The following is a 21,841-nucleotide window of genomic DNA, read 5'->3' as shown; positions in this document are numbered from 1 at the left end:
TGCAAACTAATTTGCATTACAAACAATCTATTTTTGTGTTTGTCCATGGATACCCTACAATCTAGATTATAATTAGGGCACATAAAATAAAGAAATTTCTATTTCAGGCTGAATCTACATGGATTAGTGAGACCAACCCACAATATATGTAGTGCCTTGATTACTTCCCCATTTACAAAAGCCCATGAACACCTTCCAAAAAATTAGTGTTTTGTTCTTATACTCACTGGTGCCTAGTTTTAGCTTTCCCTTTAAGAGACAGAAGCTGGTTTTGTCCACTGTTTTTTCTATGGTAAACAAAGTGAGAATAAATCCTACAGTAGTTTGTGCTCCATTTTTTAAGGGACTCATTAAAAATAAACAGTGGAGGAGAGGCAATTACTGTTAACAAACACAGGCATATGAACCATAAATAAAGGGCCATTAACACTGAAAAACTAATTACTCAATCTTTCATCCAGATGCTTTTGTCAGTTACATATGCTGAAACTGACTAACAATCGCTTTAGCTGCTGCTTCCAGCTACAGTTTGTCCATTCAGTATTTCCCTCCCTCTGTCCCATAGGAAGAGAAAAATGATCAGCAATGTCAGTGAATTCTACTAAAATCTATTTAAAATATGGCACTGACTCCTCTCTTCTTCATTGCTTTTTGTGAGTTTTTCAGATTTTATGTTATTTGTGACTAAAGAGTGGTAGTGTAAAAAAATTATTATGACAGTTGTGTTATTAATGGATAGAAGGCAAAGATAAAATAAACTTTCATATTTTTTAGGGACATGGGGTTTGGTAGAAGAGGAATTTTATTGTTGAGAAAATCACAGAGAATAATATGCAAGATATATTTCACCACTCTCCTAAACACCTTTGTAACAGCTTGGCTTGGTGTATATTAAAATTTAGACTTCAAAAGCTGTGCATGTGAGTGTGTGTGTGTGTGTGTGTGTGTGTGTGTGTGTGTGTGTGTGTGTCTTTGCTTAAAAGAGAGAGAGAGGGGGGAGGGAGAGGGAGGGAGAGAGAGAGACAGAGAGAGAGAGAGGGAGAGAGAAACAGAAAAGGAGGAAGAAATTGATATGTTAACAAATCTCTATCTGGAAATGTACATATATATGTATGAACTGATATTGCTAAGACTTCACAGAATGCAGTGTCACTAAAGGTTTATAGTAACCTGTTCAGGGTTCAACCTGCCAATCCTGGCATTAAAATCATCCTCATCACAGCCACATCACAAACAGGAACATCTTTAAGAATCTAGTTCTTGCAATAGTCTCTGAATGGTGCTATCTCATATTTCCCAATAATTGGCCACTAACATACCAGACCTTCATGATTCATTTATGAAAAAATGCTAAGAGCTGTGGCAAAAATAATGAACTCACACATATACACACATAGTAAGAGCTGTTCATTATGCTCACTGCTGCAGTATCTCCCTTTTCTAACTCACATGATTCTCATTTGTCATATAATACAGTGGAAAATGAAGCACTTCACATAAAAATAATAAACCTTTTTCTAAGTATCTAGACACCACATATCTCAATGGAGGGTGAAAATAAAATTCCATGTGGAGTTGGGAGATGAGCCTTGCTACTAAACCTAAAAGGTGGTTGTGAGTATGATGCTCTACCTTTTATGCTAGAATTGTCTCTCCAAAATAAGGGAATTGGATAAAGTTAAGGTATTTTCCAAGTCTTTCTACAGTATTAAGAAGCCAACTGAAATCTGGTTATGCCTTCAGTGCAGTCCTCTACCTACCTCTTGGGTTCTTGTTGATGGCTAATGAGCAACTTGCTGGAGGCTTTCCTGATGTCTTCCCCAGGGCTGCAACTGCTTAGAGTAGCAGCTGGATGAGTAAACCTATACACTAAATCAAAACCTAAATGTTTATACCAAAAAATGCAGGCTACTTCATATGCCAGTTTGACTTAAACACACAATATACGGTAATGGAAGCTCTTTAAAAGAAAAATATACTTTGCACATGCTTCTATAAAAGAAGTCTATGTACAGTCAAATAAACAGCACTGCTCCGACTAAGCACGTTGGCCGTCTTATTATTACATTGTTTTGTCAGATGTTCTCCAAGGTAGAATGCAGAAAAGAACAGAAATTGAGTTTGAATCTTGGCTGAATAGTTTACTTTCTCTATGATCTTGAAGAAATTACTTGTTCTCTCATATCTTCACCTATAAAACAAGAATTTTAGTACATACCTTGTTGAAAGAGATAATACTTAGAGATATAGATGAATTAGAAGTGGTAGCTTCTCAATAAATGAGAACAATTATTGATACTCTAAGTCCCTGGTATGGTTAGGAAGATTTCCTGTGAAACCCATGTATTTCAATTATGGCCCATAGCACAGCTTTATTTTTCAAGGCCACAGAGACATTATCCAAACAGTATACAGTATATTAGACTATATTTTAGCACTATTAAGTGATCTTTGGCAGAACAAGAAATTATTTTTTGCTAGAATACTGGTTTACAAAGTATTCTAGAAATTTCCTCTAAGCAACTTATGTACTGTGTTCAAAACTAGGCTCTGTTTGATGAAAATGGAACAGAAGAGTTTAGAGTTTGATGAAAATGGAAAAAAAAAAAAAAATCAACCAGAGAATAATTAAAATCAAGTTGGTAAGTTAGTTGAGAGAAAAGTGAATATAAAGATTTGTACAAAATTCCTGTACCATCATTATCACAATGCAACAATATGAGGGAAAAGATATATGAGGAAAAACTAGATACTTTATTTTTTGGAAATTGCATTCAGTTTTTTAGCAACTTTGAGTTTGCATTATTCTTTTTTTGCATTGACTTTATATATAAAAAAGGAAATGACCTGCTAGGCTGAGAAGAAAAAGGAGGGGAGGAGAAAGAGGAGAAGGAGGAGGAGGAGGAAGAGAAGGAAGAAGGGAAGAAGAAAAGGGGAGGAGACGAGAGGAGATATAACATTATATAAAATCCATACTATGGAGTTTAATAGCAATCTTTATTCTTGAACCCTGTGCCTATTACACAAACTCAGAGAGAGGTTTTGATGGAATGTTACACTTTTGTTCAGCAAAGTCTCAGTGGAATGAGCAATTTATTGAGTCCTAATCTGCTGGAAACAAGAAATCATTAAGCTGCTATTTCTACTTAGAATGTTCGGTTATGTAGAATATCTCTTGCAGTAAATTTAAAAATTTTTGTAAAATCCCTTTGACTACTGCCACACACCATGACAGATGGCAACTCAACATCTTTTGCCTCAATTGTTAAGCAAATAAACAAACAAACCATAAACAGCATAGTTAATTTTTAAAGTTATGTAAGATTTTTTTCATCTCAATAATTTCAAAGTAATCCTTTTAGGAGATTGTATTGTTCTTTAAGCACTCAAGAAGAGCCTGGGTAGGTGTTCTTTTATTTAGAAGGAATAATACTGCATTTCACATTTAGCTGGAATAACCGTTGTGTAAAAAGCACCTTCTAGTTGAAAATGTCAGGGCACAGAGCAGAGCAGAGAACCTGATATCACATCATCTCTGCACTAGGAAGAGCCCCGCAATGGAAGAATGAAGTAATCATTCCAAGAGGAACAGAGATCAGATCAGGAGAAACAGTAAGTATGTCTTGCTCCTCTGGCATGACTAGAGTTCTGAGTGACAATCAATACATCCTCAGGAGGCTCCCTTTCAGCCTAAACTGGAATATTTTTTATTTCCCTTGCAGCCAGAGGGGTCCTCAATCAGTGCGAGAGCTTAGTGCTCTCGGGAACGCAGGTGTTCAGCGACGGACTGACTCGGCTCTGACTGCCTTATAACTGAGAAGCAGAAGTGTATAACTAAATTGACCAGACCTCATCAGCAGAGTCCAGATGAAAGACAGCTAAAAAGCCTCTTTGATGGGAAACTTTAAGGGCCAGTTCTAGATCTGGCAATCATCACTTCACCTGTATTTTAATGCCAGAATGGTCATTGACCACATCTAATCACAAAAGGGACTAAAATAGGTAGAAGGACTATTTCCCAGAGAAGGGAAAACAGGTTTGATGAGCTTCTAGCCAGTCTCTGTCAGAATGTTGTCTGGTTATTTCTTTTACTCAAAATAATCATTGGGTGCTATACCGGTTTCTATATAATATGTACCCGGGAAAAAGCCATGTTCTTTGATGCAGTCTTGTGGGGGACACATATTAGTGTTGAGTTGGAATGTTTGGATTGGGTTGTTTCCATGGAGATGTGCCCCACCCAACTGTGATGACTCTGATTGGATAATTTCCTTGGAGGTGTGGCCCCGCCCATTCAACGTGGGCTTTGATTAGTTTACTAAAGCACTATGTAAGCTCAGACAGAAGGAGCAAGCTTGCTATAGCCAAGAGGGACAATTTGAAGAACACACAGAAGCTGACAGAGGAGTTGCTTCTTACAGACATTTTGGAGATGGCCACTGAAAGCAGACTTTTGCTCTGGAGAAGCTAACAGAGGACAAACACCCCAAGAACAACTAAGAGTGACACTTTTGAGGAGCTGAAGCCTAGGGAGGAATGTCCTGGGAGAAAGCCATTTTGAAACCAGAACTCTGGAGCAAACGCCAGCCACATGCCTTCCCAGCTAACAGAAGTTTTCCAGACACCATTGGCCATCCTCCAGTGAAGGTATCCAATTGCTGATGTGTTACCTTGGATACTTTATGGCATTAAGACTGGAACTGTGTAACCAAATAAATCCCCTTTTATAAAAGCCAATCCATTTCTGGTGTTTTGCATTCTGGCAGCATTAGCAAACTAGAACAGTCCCTAGACCTTTAGCACTGATGCCAAAGATTCAATAGTGAGCAAAAATAGCCAGTTTTCTCCTTTTCACAAAGAAAACATTTAAAAACTCTACACAAATGCTTCCAGCCTTGGATTTCAAGAATAAGTAAAGTTCCAAAATGAGTTAGACAATGTTAAAAAATACTGCCCCTTGGGCTCACAAATTTCATTTAAATAGCAGGGGCATTTTAATAGTTAAATACAGAAAGAATCACAATTGAATTAATTTAGCTTATGAAAACCCCACTATATTTATTTTATTGTATTGTGGACCAAAGAAACTTTATTATAGACCACCTCTGAACTTCAATCCTACATTGGAGAATTACATCTCTACCACTTATCATTCAGATCAACATAGATTTGTCCTTCTTGTGATGGGGAAAACACCATCTTCTCAGATTTAAGTATTTCAGTTAACCATTTCTTTAGGTGCTGAGCTTTTTCAATTAGAACAAATCATATGCTCTTGATACCTGAAAGCTTCCCACAAACCTGATGATCTGTGTTTGCCCCTTTTCCTTGTTTACCACAATCAGTTATGGAATTCTATAGGCCCTAGCTTTTATTTGTATAAGTTTTTGTAAATCACATCCAATTTTATTGCATTGTGGTCAGAAGAGGGAACCTGTAAAATATCTTTCTTAAATATTGAAATTCAATTTGTTGCCAAGTTCATAATTAATTTTCATAGATGCTTAAAAAGGTATTTGAACTAATAGTGCTAAAAAATATTCCTGCCTCCTCCTATGTCTAACCCACACCCCCATTAGAGGAGTTTACTTCCCTACTTCACTGATGTTGAGCTTGGTCATATAACTTGCTTTGGCTCAGAGTGGGTAGAGTCTACATGCTTCTCATCCTGAATTTGAGCCAGCCTTGGAATATGGGTGGATATGACAGTGAGCCAGTTTTGACACTTTAAAGAGGAATTTCCACTTTTGACACTTTAAAGAGGAATTTCCACTTACCTCTCATGCCTGTTATTGGTGTAAGAAGGTCCAAGGAGGTTAGTCTATGCATTCAAGGAAAATGAGAGACGTGCGAAGCAGATATGACTCTGGGAATCAAGCTCAATCTAGTTTAGTCTAAATTTGCTGACCCCCAGCCAACCTAGAGATTGTATGAAGTGAGCGCAACTGAGATTAGTAGAATGGCTCCAGCTGTCCTGAAGACACATGAGAAATAAATGTTTATTGCTGTATAGCACTGTGCTGGTTTGGATGTATTGTGTCCCCCAAAGCACCATGTTCTTTGATGCAATCTTGCAGGGGCAGACGTATTAGTGTTGATTAGGTTGGAACCTATTGATTGAGTGTTTCCACGGAGATGTGACTCAATGAACTGTGGGCAATACATTTGATTGGATAACTTCCATGGAAGTGTTACCCCAACCATTCAGGATGGGTCTGAATTAAATCACTGGAGCCATATAAAAGAGCTGACAAACAGAAGGAACTGAGAGCAGCTGCAGCTGAGAGACATTCTGAAGATGGCCATTGAAAGCTGACACCGACATTTTGGAGAATGCCATTTTGAAACACAACCTCAGAGCAAGCAGACACCAACCATGTGCCTTCCCAGCTAACCGACGTTTCTGGATGCCAATGGTCTTTCTCCAGTGAAGGTACCCTATTGTTGATGCCTTACCTTGGGCACTTTATGGCCTTAAGATGGTAAATTTGTAACCAAATAAACCCCCTTTATAAAAGCTGTGCTGGTTTGGTTGTATTATGTCCCCTGAAATGCCATTATCTTTGATACAGTCTTGTGTGGACAGGAAATGTATTGGTATTGATTGGGTTGCAGACTTTTGATAGGATGTTTCCATGGAGATGTGATCACTCAACTGTGGGTGTGATCTTTCATTGGATAGTTTCCATGGAGGTGTGGCCCTGCCCATTCAGCATGGGCCTTGATTAGTTTACAGGAGCACTATATGAGCTCAGACAGAAGGAGCAACCTTTGCTACAGCCAAGAGAGACACTTTGAAGAATGCACAGGAGCTAAGAGAGGAGCTTCAGCTTACAGAGACATTTTAGAGATGGTCTTTGAAAGCAGACTTTTTCTCTGGAGAAGCTAAGAGGACAAACACCCCAAGAGCAATTAAGAGTGACATTTCTGAGGAGCTGAAGCCTAGAGAGGATCGTCCTGAGAGAAAGCCATTTTGAAACCAGAACTCCAGAGCAGACGCCAGCTATGTGCCTTCCCAGCTAACAGGTTTTCTGGATGCCATTGGCCATCCTCCTGTGAAGGTACCCGATTATTGATGTATTACCCTGGACACTTTATGGCCTTGGGACTGTGACTGTGTAACCAAATAAATCTCCTTTTATAAAAGCCATTCCACTTCTGGTATATTGCATTCTCGAAGCCTTACCAAACCAGAATAAAAGCCAGTCCATTTCTGGTGTTTTGCCAGACTGTGGCATTAGCAAACCGGACAAGCACCCAGATTGTGTGTACTTGCTGTTAGGCCACAATGGCTGATTGATACAGTATTGCAGTACTCTATTTGTAAGGTTCAAAATTTGATCAATAGATTAAATCAAATATAATGACATGAAAACTCCTTAAATTAACCTTAACTATTTGATCTATAATGGTGAAGAAAGCTACAAAATTCTTTCAAAATCACCTATTTTTTTTCTAAAAAAAATTGATTTATGTATTTGTACACCCAAATATCATCTTTCAATGGCATTCAAATATTTTGGTTAACCTTAATTCTGTAAATTGTAGAAACTAACCTAAAGTTCCCTTTAGATTTAATTAAATTCCCTTTAGAGGAAGTACAACAACTTTCAAAGAAGCTGAGAAATTCTACATGAATACTATTTAGTAAAATTTCAAAAAATTACCACAGTTTCCACCTAATAGCATTTCGGTTGGGATTTATTTAATATTACATAAACATCTTATATTTGTTTATAATGAAAAAGGATTATTAAAGCATAACTCATGCAATTATATTTGAGCACTGGAAATACAGATATTAGATTACTGGGGCCCAAAGTGGGAATAGGAACTTGACTATGGGTTTTATAAATAGCATATTTCTATTGCATTAGATTCAGGCAAATGTTAGCCGGTAATATATATGAGTATGTAAAGCTCCAGTTAACATTTCCCCTTGCTTGAGAAAATCAAGTTTGTCTTATTGTTAGCAATGTAACAGCCTTTTTTCCCCAACAGGCTAATGTAATATTATATGAAAATTTAATGATTCTTAGTTCTTGGTTCATAGTTATCGCTCAAATATGATAAAGATGATTTTTCCAGTGGGCTTTCTTATGTGAAATATAGTTCTCAGGTATTCAGGGCTGCTGAGGTGTACCATGTGCTTTCATATTACTGAGATCCCTAGGGAAAGCTAGGCTACTGGCCCAACCATAGCTTCTACATTTCTGTTTTTGTTTTTGTTTTGTTTTGTTTTGATTTAAGAAGAAGAAGGAGGAGGAGGAGGAGGAGAAGGTAGAAGAGACTGAATGGTCATAGGCCAAACCTCTCCAGGGGCTGTGTTCAAAACTGTTGTGGGGGAGACTGCTCCACACCTTTTGATATTTGCTGCTTCTTTAGCATATAAAGAGTATAGTGTCCTGAAACCTTTGAAGTTAAGGATAGGCAAATGATGAAGTCCTTGTCAATGGTTTACAGGTTCTATTCAGTGGAATGGCGAAAACCATGTTCTTCATAATCACCGAAGTCTTAATCCTAAATTAAATGTAGATTGTGAGAAATCTTACTATGGCAAATCTTTAAGTTTTGCATATTGACAAGCCTTTGCACACTTTTGAACTTGAGTTTGGGGTGTTGAAATTATTGTTTTTCAGGTGGATTCATTATTATTATCTTAAATACAAGTTCTCAAAATAATAGGAAAAATGAAAACCAAATGTGGGTTCTTCTAGGCCCAGCCCATGGAAACCTCCCAAACATGATCGTACCTATTGTCCTTTTCTGCTGAAGGAGAAGACCAGGGATCAACATCACCACTAGAGGAGATGATATTCTCTGCCAATTATGAAAGCCCCTGGCAATTTTGAACTTCACATGAGTAAGAAAGAAACTTTGGGTGGTAGATTGTTTCCAAAATTGGCCACAATAATCCCTCCATGTGTAGATTCACATGCAGTTATAAAAAATAATACAGAGATTTCTTATACATTTTACCAGGTTCCCCCTATTTCACAAGGTAAAATTTATACTATATAATATGTATGATATATATTATGTATAATACATATTATAGTTATATAATACTATGTATACCATTATATATAACATATATATAATGGATACTAATGTCAATGTAATCTATATTATTAATATTTTCCATTTTACTTCTACTCCTTGGGGTGTGTGTATGTGCATGCACATACATGACAAAGAAGAAAAGTATATTTGGATCTACGCAATTTAATCATATGTGTAGCATCAAGTGGCCACCACCACAGTTGAGGTATAGGATAGTTCTACTACCATAGGGTTTGTGCTTGTTTGAATGTATTATGTTCCCCAAAAAAAGCCATATTCTTTAATGCAATCTTATGGGGGCAGCGAAGGTACCTGACTGTTGATGTGTTACCTTGGACATTTTATATCCTTAAGACTGTAACTGTGTAACCAAATAAACCCCCTTTTATAAAAGCCAATCCATTTCTGGTGTTTTGCATTCTGGCAGCATTAGAAAACCAGAACAGATTTTGGTGCTGAGAGTGGGGTACTGATGCTGCTGAGCTTGCAAATACCAAACATGTTGGAATGGCTTTTTAAATGGATAAGGGGAAGATTCTGGAAAAATTGGGAAGAGCTTGATAGAAAAGGCCTAGACTGCTTTGAAGAGACTGTTCATAGAAATATGGACTCTTAAGATACTTCTGATGAGGCCTTGAGCAGAAATGATGAATGTGTTGTTGCAAACTGAAAGAAAGTCAATCCTTGTTTTAAGTGGCAGAGAATTTGGCAAAATTGAGTCCTGGTACTGAATGGAAGGAAGAATTTTATAGTGAGGAGCTGGGATACTTGGCTGATGAGATTTCAAGACTAAAAGTTGTGGATATAACATGGCTTCTCCTTGCAGCTTATGGTAAAATGTGAGCAGAGAGAGATAAGCTAAGAACTGAACTTTTGGTTTCAAAGAAATCAGAAATTGATGGCCTGAAGAACTCTGGGCTTCAGGGGGTGGGTGGGGGGGTGGACAACGAGGCTATAGCCCCATGTGAAGATTTCACCAAACATGGAACCAGACTGCCATTTCAGTACAAGCCAGGATTGGAGATGGAGTTATCCAGAAAGGATTTGTGGAAAGTTCTATTGTCTGATGGCTTTGACCCCTGTGTGCTTTCATGCGAAGCCAACAGAATTTTTGCGAGATCTTTATAGATGGATCTGCTGCCGATCTGGACTGGAGGAGACAGACAAGGAACAAATTGAAGGAAAAATGTCTTCAAAGACAGAGCCATGGAGGTTGAGGTCTTGAGTCAAGAGATCTTGGGCTGGGAGAGTGGAATGGCCCACATGCATGGAAAGGGTGAGTTTGCCCTGGAGGCCTTCCGCCTCGATGCTCAGAAGAGTTCTGCCACCCCAGGCCCCAAAGAGGGTGGAGCACATTTGCAGGGGATTGGGGAGAGTCTGGTCACCACTCCACTGTTCTGAAGGGCTTGAGCACGTGCCCCAGAGATGGAAGAGGATCCAGGTGCTGCCCCAATGTTTGAGGAGCATGGGGCTGAGAAGGTGGTCTCCCCAATGTGTGGATATGTTGGAGCATTCACCCCAGCATTTGGAGAGAAAAGGGCTGCCACAAAAGCCTTGGAAAGGGTTGGACTCCCACTCTCCAGGCCCCAAGAATACATGGTCATTCTGTTAATGACTCTCAGAGTTTGAATTCTAATGGAGTTTGCCCTGCAGGTTTTAGGAATTGTTTTGGTCCCTTAAACCCTGTTTTCCTTTCAGTTTCTCCTTATGGCAATGGGAATGTTTATCCTGTGAATGTCCCTCCTTTGTATATTGGAAGCAGATAACTTGTTCTAAGTTTCACAGGTACAGAGCCAGAAGGGAATTTTGCATTAGGATAGATCATGCCTGTAACTGACTTTGATGGGATCTTATACTTACCTGCAGTTACTAAAATGATTTACGATTTTGTGATATTGTGATGGGATGAATGTACTTTGTATTGGGAAAGAATATGTTTTTCTGGGGTCTAGGGGGTGGAATGTGCTGGTTTGAATGTATTATGTCCCTCAGAAAAAGCCATATTCTTTAATACAGTCTTGTGGGGGCAGATGTATTAGTGTAGATTAGGTTGGAACCTATTGGTTCAGTATTTCCATGGAGGTGTGGCTATGCCCATTCATTGTGGTCCTTGATTAGTTCACTGGAGCTCTATAAAAGCTCAGACAGAAGGAGCTTACAGCTAGCTGCAGCTGAGACAGACATTTTGAAGATGGCTGTTGGAAGCTGATGCCGACATTTTGTTGAATGCCATTTTGAAATGCAACATGGGAGCAAGAAGACATCAGCCACGTGCCTTCCCAGCTAACAGAGGTTTTCTGGATGCCATTGGCCATCCTCCAGTGAAGGTACCCAATTGTTGATGCATTACCTTGGACACTTTATAGCCTTAAGACTGTAACTGTGTAACCAAATAAACCCCCTTTAATAAAAGCCAATCCATTTCTGGTGTTTTGCATTCTGGCAGCATTAGCAAACCAGAATAGGGTTTCCTTTTTAGAAACACATCCATCTTCCCCCTCTCTTCCAGCAACCCCATCCTTAACCCCTGGCAATCACTAATCTGTTCCCTATTTCTAGTTTTGAATTTCAAGAATGCTATATAAATGGTATATAGCGAGTAACCTTTGTCAGTGGCTTTTTTCATTTAGTATAATTACCTGAAGATTCATCCAAGTTATTGAATATATCAATAGTTACTTTCTTTTTATTGCTGAATAGTATTTCATGGTATGGCTGTACCATGCATAGTTTAAGCTGCTAGGAACATTCCTTTATAGATTTTTGGGTAAACGTAAGTTCTCATTTCTCTGGGATAAATGCTCAGGAGTACAATTGCTGGGACAAATGGTAGCTGCGTTTTAGTTTTTTTAAGAAACTGTCAACACTTTTCAGGTGTGTTGTGCCATTTTACTTTTCCACCAGCCATGTATGAGTGATGCAGCTCTCTGCATTCTAACCAGCTTTTGATGTCACTATTTTTTATTGTAAATATTCTGATACATATGCAGTGATATACCACTGTGGTTTTAATTTGCATTTCTCTGATGATTAATATCAAACACTTTTTCACATGTTTATTTGTCATTCACATCCTCTTCAGTAAAATGCCTATTCACATCTTTTGCCCATTTATGGCTTAGATTGCTTGATTTTTTTACTATTGAGTTTTGAGAATTTTTTTTAGATTCTAGATAACAGTCCTTTGTTGGATATATGCTTTGCAAATATTTTCTCCATGTCTGTAGATTGTCTTTTCATCATCTTCATACATTTGCAGGGCAAACATTTTTAATTTTAATGATATTCAATTTATCCAATTTACCTTTTATGGAACATGCTTTAAGTATTTTAATATTCTTCTAATATTTGGTCTCAAAGATTTTATCGTATGTTTTCCTAAAAGTTTCATAGTTTACATTTTATATTTAAATTTGTGATTCATTTTGGGTTAGTTTTTGTATAAGACATAAGACTTAGATCAAGGTTTAGTCTTTTTTGTTGTTGTTTGTTTTTTATAAATGTCCAACTGCTCCAGCACTGTTTGTTGAAAGGATATCTTTCCTCCATTGAATTGGTTTTGCAACTTTATAAAATTTATTTAAGTATGCTTGTGTAGGTCTATTTCTGGGTTCTTTATTTTGTCCCATTGATCTATGTGTGTATTCCTCTGATAATACCACACCGTCTTGGTTACTGTAGCTATTTAGTAAAACTTAATACAGACAGAATGATTTCTCACACTTTATTCTTTTTTGTCAAGCTTGGTTTTAGCTATTCTGAGGCCTGTGTTTTCCATATATAGTTAAGAATAAGCTTATCTGTGTCTACAAAAATCCTTTCTGGGGTTGTGATAGGTATTGCATTAAACCTACAAGATAAATATGGGAATAACTGATTTACTATGTTGAGTCTACTAATGCTGGTCCCATTCAATAAGTTGATAAGTGTTTCCTACTCTTCTGTTCTCTGGATGGGATTTTGTTTTTGTTTGTTTGTTTTGTTTTGTTTGATATTATTTGCCCCTCAAACCATTTGGATCTTCTGGAGATTAATTTTAGGGAGTTTTAAGTTACATTTCAATTCTGTAATGGTTCTAGCGCTATTCAGCTTATTTATTGTGTTTTTGTGCTTTGGTAGTTTGGTTCTTTGTTAGTCCATTGCATCTAAGTTATTTAATTTATGAGCATTAAAGTGTCTGTTGTAATCCCTATTATCCTTTCAATGGCTACAGAATCTGTATTGCTGTCCCTTTTTCATTCCTGATATTAGTGATTTGTGTCTTCTCTCTTTTTTGTTTGTGTCAGTTTTGCTAGAGGTTTACCAATTATATTGACTTTGTGAAGAAATGCCTTTCTGTTTTATTTTTTCTATTGTTTTCCTGTTTTCAATTTCATTCTTCTCTGATCTTTATCATTTTCTTCCTTCTGCTGGCATTATTTATTGCTCTCTTTTCTTTTTTCATTTCATGAAGTAGGAACATACGTTGTTGAATACAGAAATTTTCCATTTCTAATATCCCATGCTTGTGTAATGTGACTTTGCCACTCCCAGTCAAGTGGTAGAAACTTGTCCCCTTCCCCTTGAGTCTCACCCAGCTGTCTCTGTCACTTCCTTTGGTTCGTGGAAGACAACAAAGGTGATGCTCTGTAACTTTGGGGCCTAAGCCCTGTGAAGACTTGTAGTTCTGTTTTTACACTCTTGGAAGCAAGGAACCATGTAAATAAGCTTGAGCTAGACCAATGGATGAAAGAGACCATGTCAATTGAGAACCACAAAGGAAAAAAAAAGAGAGAGAGAGAGAACCTCAAAGGAGGAATAATGAAGGATGTTATCTGATAGCGAAAAATAGGGCTACAAAGATGTGCATCGACCGAGTGAATCTTTCAGGCACAGTTACACTGCCCTGGGCAAAACTGCAGAGTAGCTAGGAGGCTTCCTACATGAGCCAGCTAAACTTCTTCACTCAAGAAATAGTGAGCAATACTGTGGTTATTGCCTTAATCAACAAAGTTATGGAGTTCTTTGCTGCACAGTAATAGATAACAAAAGTACCTAGTAAGCTACTGGGATTATTGGTTTGCTCATTACAGTGGCTAGTATTACCTTAACTCATACAAAGCTCAGACCAGAAATTCTCCAAATTGAAGTTTTAATATAGATAACACAGTTATGCAAATAAACAGTGATATGCAGGCCTTTTATATGTCTTAAATATGTTTTGATGGTGCTAGTTAAAACTACACTCACCATCATCCTCAAATACTTCAAATATCTTAATGATAAATTAAATATAAATGGTGAAAAATATTTGGCATACCTTTGAAATTGAGTTTCAAGTGCTCAAATTAGTTTTATATTTTAGATAGTGATATTTTTATTACTTAACAGTAGAATGAAAGTTTGTCTAAATAACAAGAGAAATGGCAACCAAGCTTGGGGAGGCTGAATGAGCAGGCAGTCTATTTATTTCATGTTTTGACATATCATGTGGGAGGAGCAGGAGAAATGGGGAACTGGCATTCTAGTACTTTAGAAACTGCCAGTTTGGATGTATTGTGTCCCCCAAAATGCCATGTTCTTTAACACATTCTTGTGGGTGCAGACATATTAGTGTTGATTAGGTTGGGCTCTTTGGATTAAGTGTTTCCATGGAAATGTGACTCAATCAGTTGTGGGGGAAATGTTTGACTAAATTCTTTCCATGGAGATATGGATCTCGCCCACTCAGGGTGAGTCTTGATTTAATCACTGGAATTCTAGAAAAGAACTCACAAGCAGAAGGACCTCAGTGCAGCTGTGAGTGACATTTTAGAGAGCAATTGAGAGAAACATTTTGGAGACAGCCATTGAAAGCAGACTTATGCTAGCCCAGAGTTTGCTCTGGAGAAGCTAAGAGAGGACAAAACACCCCAAGAGTGACATTTTGAAGAACACCCAGGAGCTGAGAGAGGAGCTGGAACACAACCTGGGATCTGCAGACACCAGCCACATGCCTTCCCAGCTAACAGAGGTTTCTTGGATGCCATTGGCCTTCCTTCAGTGAAGGTATACTTGAGTTGATGTCTTAATTTGGACATTTTCATGCCTTCAGACTGTAGCTTTGTAACCAAGTAAACCCCCTTTATAAAAGCCAATCCATTTCTGGTGTTTTGCATAACGGCAGCATTAGCAAACTGGAACAGTGACCATAGGTGTTGTTCATTCCATCCCAAATTGCTGGTGTCTTTCTAACTAGGACTAATCCTATGGTTATTGGGAAAGAGCCAACACTCAAAGAGAACCCTCTACACCTGGGTTACAATGCTACCTTGGTTGTTGCTTGCTTTTCAATTGATTAATCATTTTGGCCTCTATTTTCTAATAAGCACCTTAATCTTATGCTTCTAAGTTTCCCACATTGCACCAAAGATCACATATCCTTAAAGTTAAAAATGAAGGCAATAAAAACTAATCTTATCTGCACATAATTTAAGAGATATTTTGAAAGTATCAAATACTTAAGAATGTTTGCATATTCTTTTACATAAGTCTTACAAAATATGAGAAACTTTTTCAAGTACCCGAGATGTATATTTCAACTTTAATAAAATGTTAAGTGCCATTTAATCTATGGCATGAGACCACCAATATTTTCTAATTCTTTGTGTATCATTTAGCCTTATATTCTAACATCCTTGTAACTTGATAAAATGATCACCTCACCTAAGAAAATAGGGACCCATCTGCTGTATTTTAAATGCATCTGTTCATATGCTAAATCCATTTGTCAAATTTGTATGAGTTAACAGGGATTTTTTTTTCTAACTATATAAAATGATATGTGAGAAAAAGAATTAAGATAGAGTCCTGCTTTCCAGATACAGGAAGGAGAAAAAACAAAAGCTTTACCAAAAGCCAACCATCCTATCTCTCCAACTGTTTTTAATATATTGTACTTAAATTATATAAAGAATTTTGAAGCTGCTTTGTGAATTATCAACAAATAAGGTAAAGTTAGGGTGGATATTTTTTTAATACTGGAAAATGTTTTTAACTATTAACTTGAACATACTTTTTATTGCAAAGGAAAATTGAAATGTGTATTTATATTTAGACATACAGGGAAGAGGTGATGGGAAGGAAAGTGTTTAATTGACCTTCCAAAGGTAAAATTGCCTTTTGCTGGTGTGAATTAGAAGGAATTTATAATGGTGATTTGCATTTGTAGTGAATGGCACCTCCTCTACTCTACTATTGAGCCTTGGAGAGCATGAGTTTTCTACTACTTAGGTACTCCCAAAGTGCACAGATTAAAAGGGTAAGGTATTTAAAATTACTAGTAAGTGCAAAATTGTCATACACAAATTTAAGAAATTATCTCTGATTTATATAATTCACATATCTACTCCATCTCAGAACTGACCACAGTTTTCAGAATGCAGAATACTTTCAAATATTCTTTTCCTTGTTTGGAATATCCTTAGTTAATTTTTCTCCATGTTTTTCACCTATGTAATTCCTACTTATTGCCACAGACCCAGCTCACCTGTGTCCATTGATAAACTTTTAAGACCAGCCTTCTCCAAGCCTGAGTTAAGCGCTCCCTCCCCTGCTCTCCCTTTGCCTTAACACTCGTGATTCTTTTTATATCCAGCTTCACCCCTTCACTGGGAATTCCTAAATGGCAGAAATCAGAACAATTCAGCTTTGTATCTCCAAAGTCCAACACCTAGAAGGTATTTAAGTCCTGTTTTCAGAAGGAAGTAAATAAAGAATATTATTTGTTCATGTCATTATTCTGAATGTTTCCTGGATCTAGAATATTCTCCCCCACACTTTCTATAAAACATGCCGTGATGTCCCAAGCAGAAAGTGACAGACCCTCTTTTGTGGGCTTTTAGTATTCTGTTTACAATTTTTATTGCCATTCTTGTGTTTACATGATCCCCTGTTTCCCATGTTCCATGGAGAAAAGGATGGTAAGGATGGTGTCTTTTTAAATTTGTGGTCCTGAAGAGGGAGAGCCCAAATTAAAAATAACCAAAGGGGTCAGGAAAGACGACCATGAAAATAAAATGGTGGTGGGAGGTGTTATAATAGTTAGCTTTTCTCTAACTTTTACTACATTCCAGGCACTGGAATCTAGTAACTAATTTGGCCTCACACCCACACTACTTATTAGAAAATATTTTTATCCCATTTAAAAATGAAGAAACTGAAGCACAGAATGGCTATGTAACTTAATGATATTTCAGAGGCAGGATATGAACAGACAGTCCTGCTCTAGGATCCACTCAAGCACTGGTGTAAATATGCTATAGATTAGAAGACTAAGTAGGGCCTGGAGTCTACAGGAGAGTTAGAACTTGCTCTTTCCAAATAGCTCCCAAACTCACTGGCTTAACACAACGCTATGGACTGAACTGTCTCCCTCACAATATACATCCAATCCTAATGCCCAGTTTTGTGGCTGTGATCCTATATGGAAAAAGGATCTTTGAAGATGGTATTAGTTAAGATGAGTCCAAACTGGCTTAGCAGTAGGCTCTAATCCAATATCACTGGTGTCTTTATAAGGAGAGGAAATTTGGACACAGTCAATAGGAGTCAGACAAAGAGAAGATGATCATGTGTTGAAGGCAGAGATTGAGTTATGCCTTGGATTGCCAGCAAGCTACCACCAGAATTCTACAAATTTCAGAGAAAGTATTGCCCTGCTGACATTTTGGAATTCATACCTCTTAAACTGTGAGACAACAAATGGTATTATTTTAAGCCATCGGTTTGTGGTACTTTCTTACAGCAGCTCCAGCAAACTAAGACAGAAATAGCATTAATGAGGGAGCCAAGGCAATGCTGTTTCGGTGGTTTTCCAAGGGCCTTCCTCCAATTGACCCCTTAGCCATCCATATTTGATTAATATACAGAAAGTCATTCTGAACTCAGTTGTGTAGGGTGATTGGGAAAAACACCAGCACAGAGCATAACCATCTATAAATGTTTCCAAATGTTGCATAAAACATCCCAATGCAAGTTCAAAATTCACTCACTAACATGAATAAAATACTTCACTGTTTCTTTTGTGTTTTTGTGTAGTTTGTGATCAATTAGCAAGCATTTTAAAGTTTTAGAATAAATGAATTAATTAATGAATCATACAATGAAAGAATATGTAAAAAGGGAACATCATATATGTGTGGTGTGACGTGCTGTTGGGCAATGTTGTCTACTCTAAAATTCTTCCTCATTATTATTAGGATCAAATAATCTCTAGGAATGTCACAGATTCCTAGATTTGGAGCAAAGTAAATTACAAAAGAGCTGTCATTTCACCATTAATGGTACTTCACACAGATTTTGCAAACTTGTGAAAAGAAAGGAATACAAATTAAGTTGTAATACATTCATTCAAAGGGTCTTTTCTAAACTGACAGATATCACGCCCAGCCAATGAGTTATGTTAATTAACTTGAGGCCTTTGGGGAAATGTCTTCCCTACTTTCTCCCTTAAAACTCAGTTTATTCCAGGTTAATCACAGTTTCCAAAAGGGAAATTGGACAGAGAATTTTTTTTCATTATTTAGCAAACACTATAAAAATACTTTACTTTTTCCCCTGAATCTTCTTTTAAGGAAAAAATATTTTTTAAAAAAAGCACTTTCCTAAACTCACAATGGAATGTTTTATATAAAGCAAAGATTAAAACTAAAACAGGTTTTCTACTATAAGCACTAAGATTTTCAATGTTAGTTCATCCATTCCACAGAACTCTTTTATGTTTCAATTAAAAAGAGCAAAAGAAACAACAAAAAGTGTTAATAATTATTCAGGGCAATTCTGATATAAATAAATCGTCCAATAATTGTAAACAATGGTTCAAAATCCACTCAAGCATTTGTCAATTCTAGTTGAAGGCAGATTAATAGACTTCATATTCATTCTTCTATTTATTAAACATTTTTCATTTTTTAAACCTTATTTGAAATTTTCTATTTGTTTTTCCTTATGACGATTTAAAGGACTTCTATTTGAGTAGTATCTCCAACTGGTTATCCTGCGAAATAGCATTGCACAACAAAACAAACCCTCAGAAATTCTGGATAAAACATAAATATCTTTTTAAGGCATTTATGAGGGCCCAAGAAAATGAATAAAATCTCCAGGGTGCCAAAAAGAAAAAAAAAAAAAAAAAATAGAGGGAGCTGAAGTTATGAGTTTTCTAAATGCATTTGCCGATTTCAGTAAATTGACTTGGGTTTTAGAGTCCATATAGAGGAGATAATAAAAAGTTTAGATCAACACAAATACAGAGCTGGAACTAGAATAATCCAGCCCTCTACCAACACATTTAAAGCCAGGGTCCATGAAGCACTACCATATCAGTGAAAGGGAAGACTAGAAAACATTCCCCTATATGCAAAATGAATTGTTGAGGAAAACTAGTATTTCTGCCTCAGTCTGTAAACTGTGTGGGAAAGAAAAAAGAAATCTTCCTGAATATCATGAAATCAAGATGACAAATGTAAAGTGCCCTTGGAGAAGCAAAAACAAATTCTCCCTAGAGGGACAAACTGCAAAGCTTTGTCTCACAAGATCTCATGTTAAAGCCTGGCCAAACATGAGTTCACATTGCAAAAATTACTAAACCCATTGGAAAGCTAGTTTTGCTGAATGACAGCAGAAACAACAAACAGTACAAATAAATCGCAACCAACATGAGTTATTCGAGTTATAAATACAGAATAAAAATGAATATAATTTATTATGTAAAAGAATAAATGTTTTAAGAAGAAAAGTAGGAATCTAAAACTATGAAGCAGGTAACAACTATTTTGTTAAAAGACTAGATAGATTTTTTTTAAATAATTAAATGGGGCTTTTATAATTGAAAAACTATGCTGATTGAAACATGCCCTCAATGAACAGTTTAAACAGCAAATTGCAGAACTAAAGAGAAAACTAGTGGACTGCAACATCAGGCTGAAAAGAAATGATGTGACATGCTTCAGAGAGGGGGCAAATAAGTGAAAAATATGACAGTTGAAGAGATAAGGACGTTATAAGGCAAGGTTGTAACATATGCCTAATCAGAGTTCCACATGGAGAGATTAGGAGGTAACGTAAAAGATTCAAATTTTAAAGGAGTAATGACTGATTTTTTTCGCCAGAACTGCTGAAAGATATGAATCCTTTGATTCAGAAAGCACAGTAAATCCCAAGCAATATAAATAAAAAGTAACCTACATCTATTTAAATAATGGTGACCCAATGAAGAAGGCTAGAGACTTGAGAAGGCATTAGAATGTACATGCATACAGAAGGACAGAGAGAGACAGAGAACCAGAGAGAACATTTTGAATATTAGATGAGAAGACTGAGAATAAGTATCTGGCTTCATAACTTTCTCCATACTTCTATTTCATGACTTTGAAAACTCTAATTACAGAGTGTCTCTCATTTATGTAACACACAGTTCTTTCATATTACATTTTTCCATGATGGCTCATTAAATTACTGTATCTCTTGGACCCAGTCCTCAGTGAATAACAAACACTTAAAAAAACATAGAATTGCACAACTCTTCTGGTAAACAAGATTTTTCTCATTCCAAGGTAAAAAGAGTTGGTTGACAACACAGCATTATCTAATTTTACTCAATCCTGTTTCAGGTACCTGAATCAAACAAGTTATTGGCTCTGACATTCAAGCTGTTTTATAAATCAGCATTATTTTTTGACATTTGAAAGGAAATAATACCTTCTTTGTGACAGGTCTCAAAACTCAAGTACATTCTGTTATTCTGAACTGCCCTGCTGTTAAATCTTACCTAGATACACTGCCTTACATTTCCACATCTGACCTCCCAGCTTTCTTATCTCTCCATCAGCTAAGTGGCACAATGCCCATCAAACAACCAGACTTGTGTTTGAATGTAAGCTCCAAACAGCTCCTGGGGGTAGGGGATAGATGAGGACTCCTCCAGGGATGGATCAACATTTAAGTTGTTGTGAGGAGACACACAATAAAGCATCCACCTATCCTTCTCCAAAGTTGTTATGCCTCTTGACTTCACAACCTATGGTGGTGTCTTTGCCATTAAATGGCTGCACAACCTGGGAAAGCATGATAGGTTTTATCAGCCTTGACAGCTGTCTAGAAGAAACAGCAGGTAACCTACAACTTCAACGGCTGTGTGCAGCTATCTCCTCTGGTCCTGCCAAAGCTGGCAAGGCTGAATCTGATCAGCACTCAAATAGAAGCCCTCCCTGCTGAATGTGTGCAGGCTACTACAGTGCACAGCTCTTTGTTTGCAGGGGGGCCAGGGGTTCAGGTTATGGTGAGGCTATATTAATTGGTACCTGGGTGTTGACAGTTAGGGCTGTTAAAGCAGTCAGTCCAAATGCCTTATATGTCTATGTGCCTGACATCAATCAGTACACCAATCAATCCTATAAGCCACTTAGAGTCCAGGCCATTCCATCTCTCCGAATCTATAAGCTCCTTCCTTCTAGGACAGACACCTGCTCAAGTCTTTCCCACCCTCTCTCTCCCCTGCCAATCTTCTCTCGATTCTTCCTATAACTCTACCCACTGTCTATTTTACTGTCTATTTTACCCTTCAAATATCTTAAAAAAAGAATTTACAATTAATGTACCCATACCCTCACCATCAGTTGACACTTCAAACCAAAATATTGCCTTTTGTCTTTGTCATGCTATGAAACTACTTTTCCTAGGAAAACAGTCTAACTTTCCCAGCTAAAAGCCTCCTTCATCTGACACTTTTGAGTGTCCACACCAACTGCAAAATCTCTGC

This window comes from Choloepus didactylus, chromosome 4, assembly GCF_015220235.1.
Source record: "Choloepus didactylus isolate mChoDid1 chromosome 4, mChoDid1.pri, whole genome shotgun sequence".
NCBI classification, from domain to species: domain Eukaryota; kingdom Metazoa; phylum Chordata; class Mammalia; order Pilosa; family Megalonychidae; genus Choloepus; species Choloepus didactylus.
Note: the sequence above shows the minus strand (reverse complement) of the source record.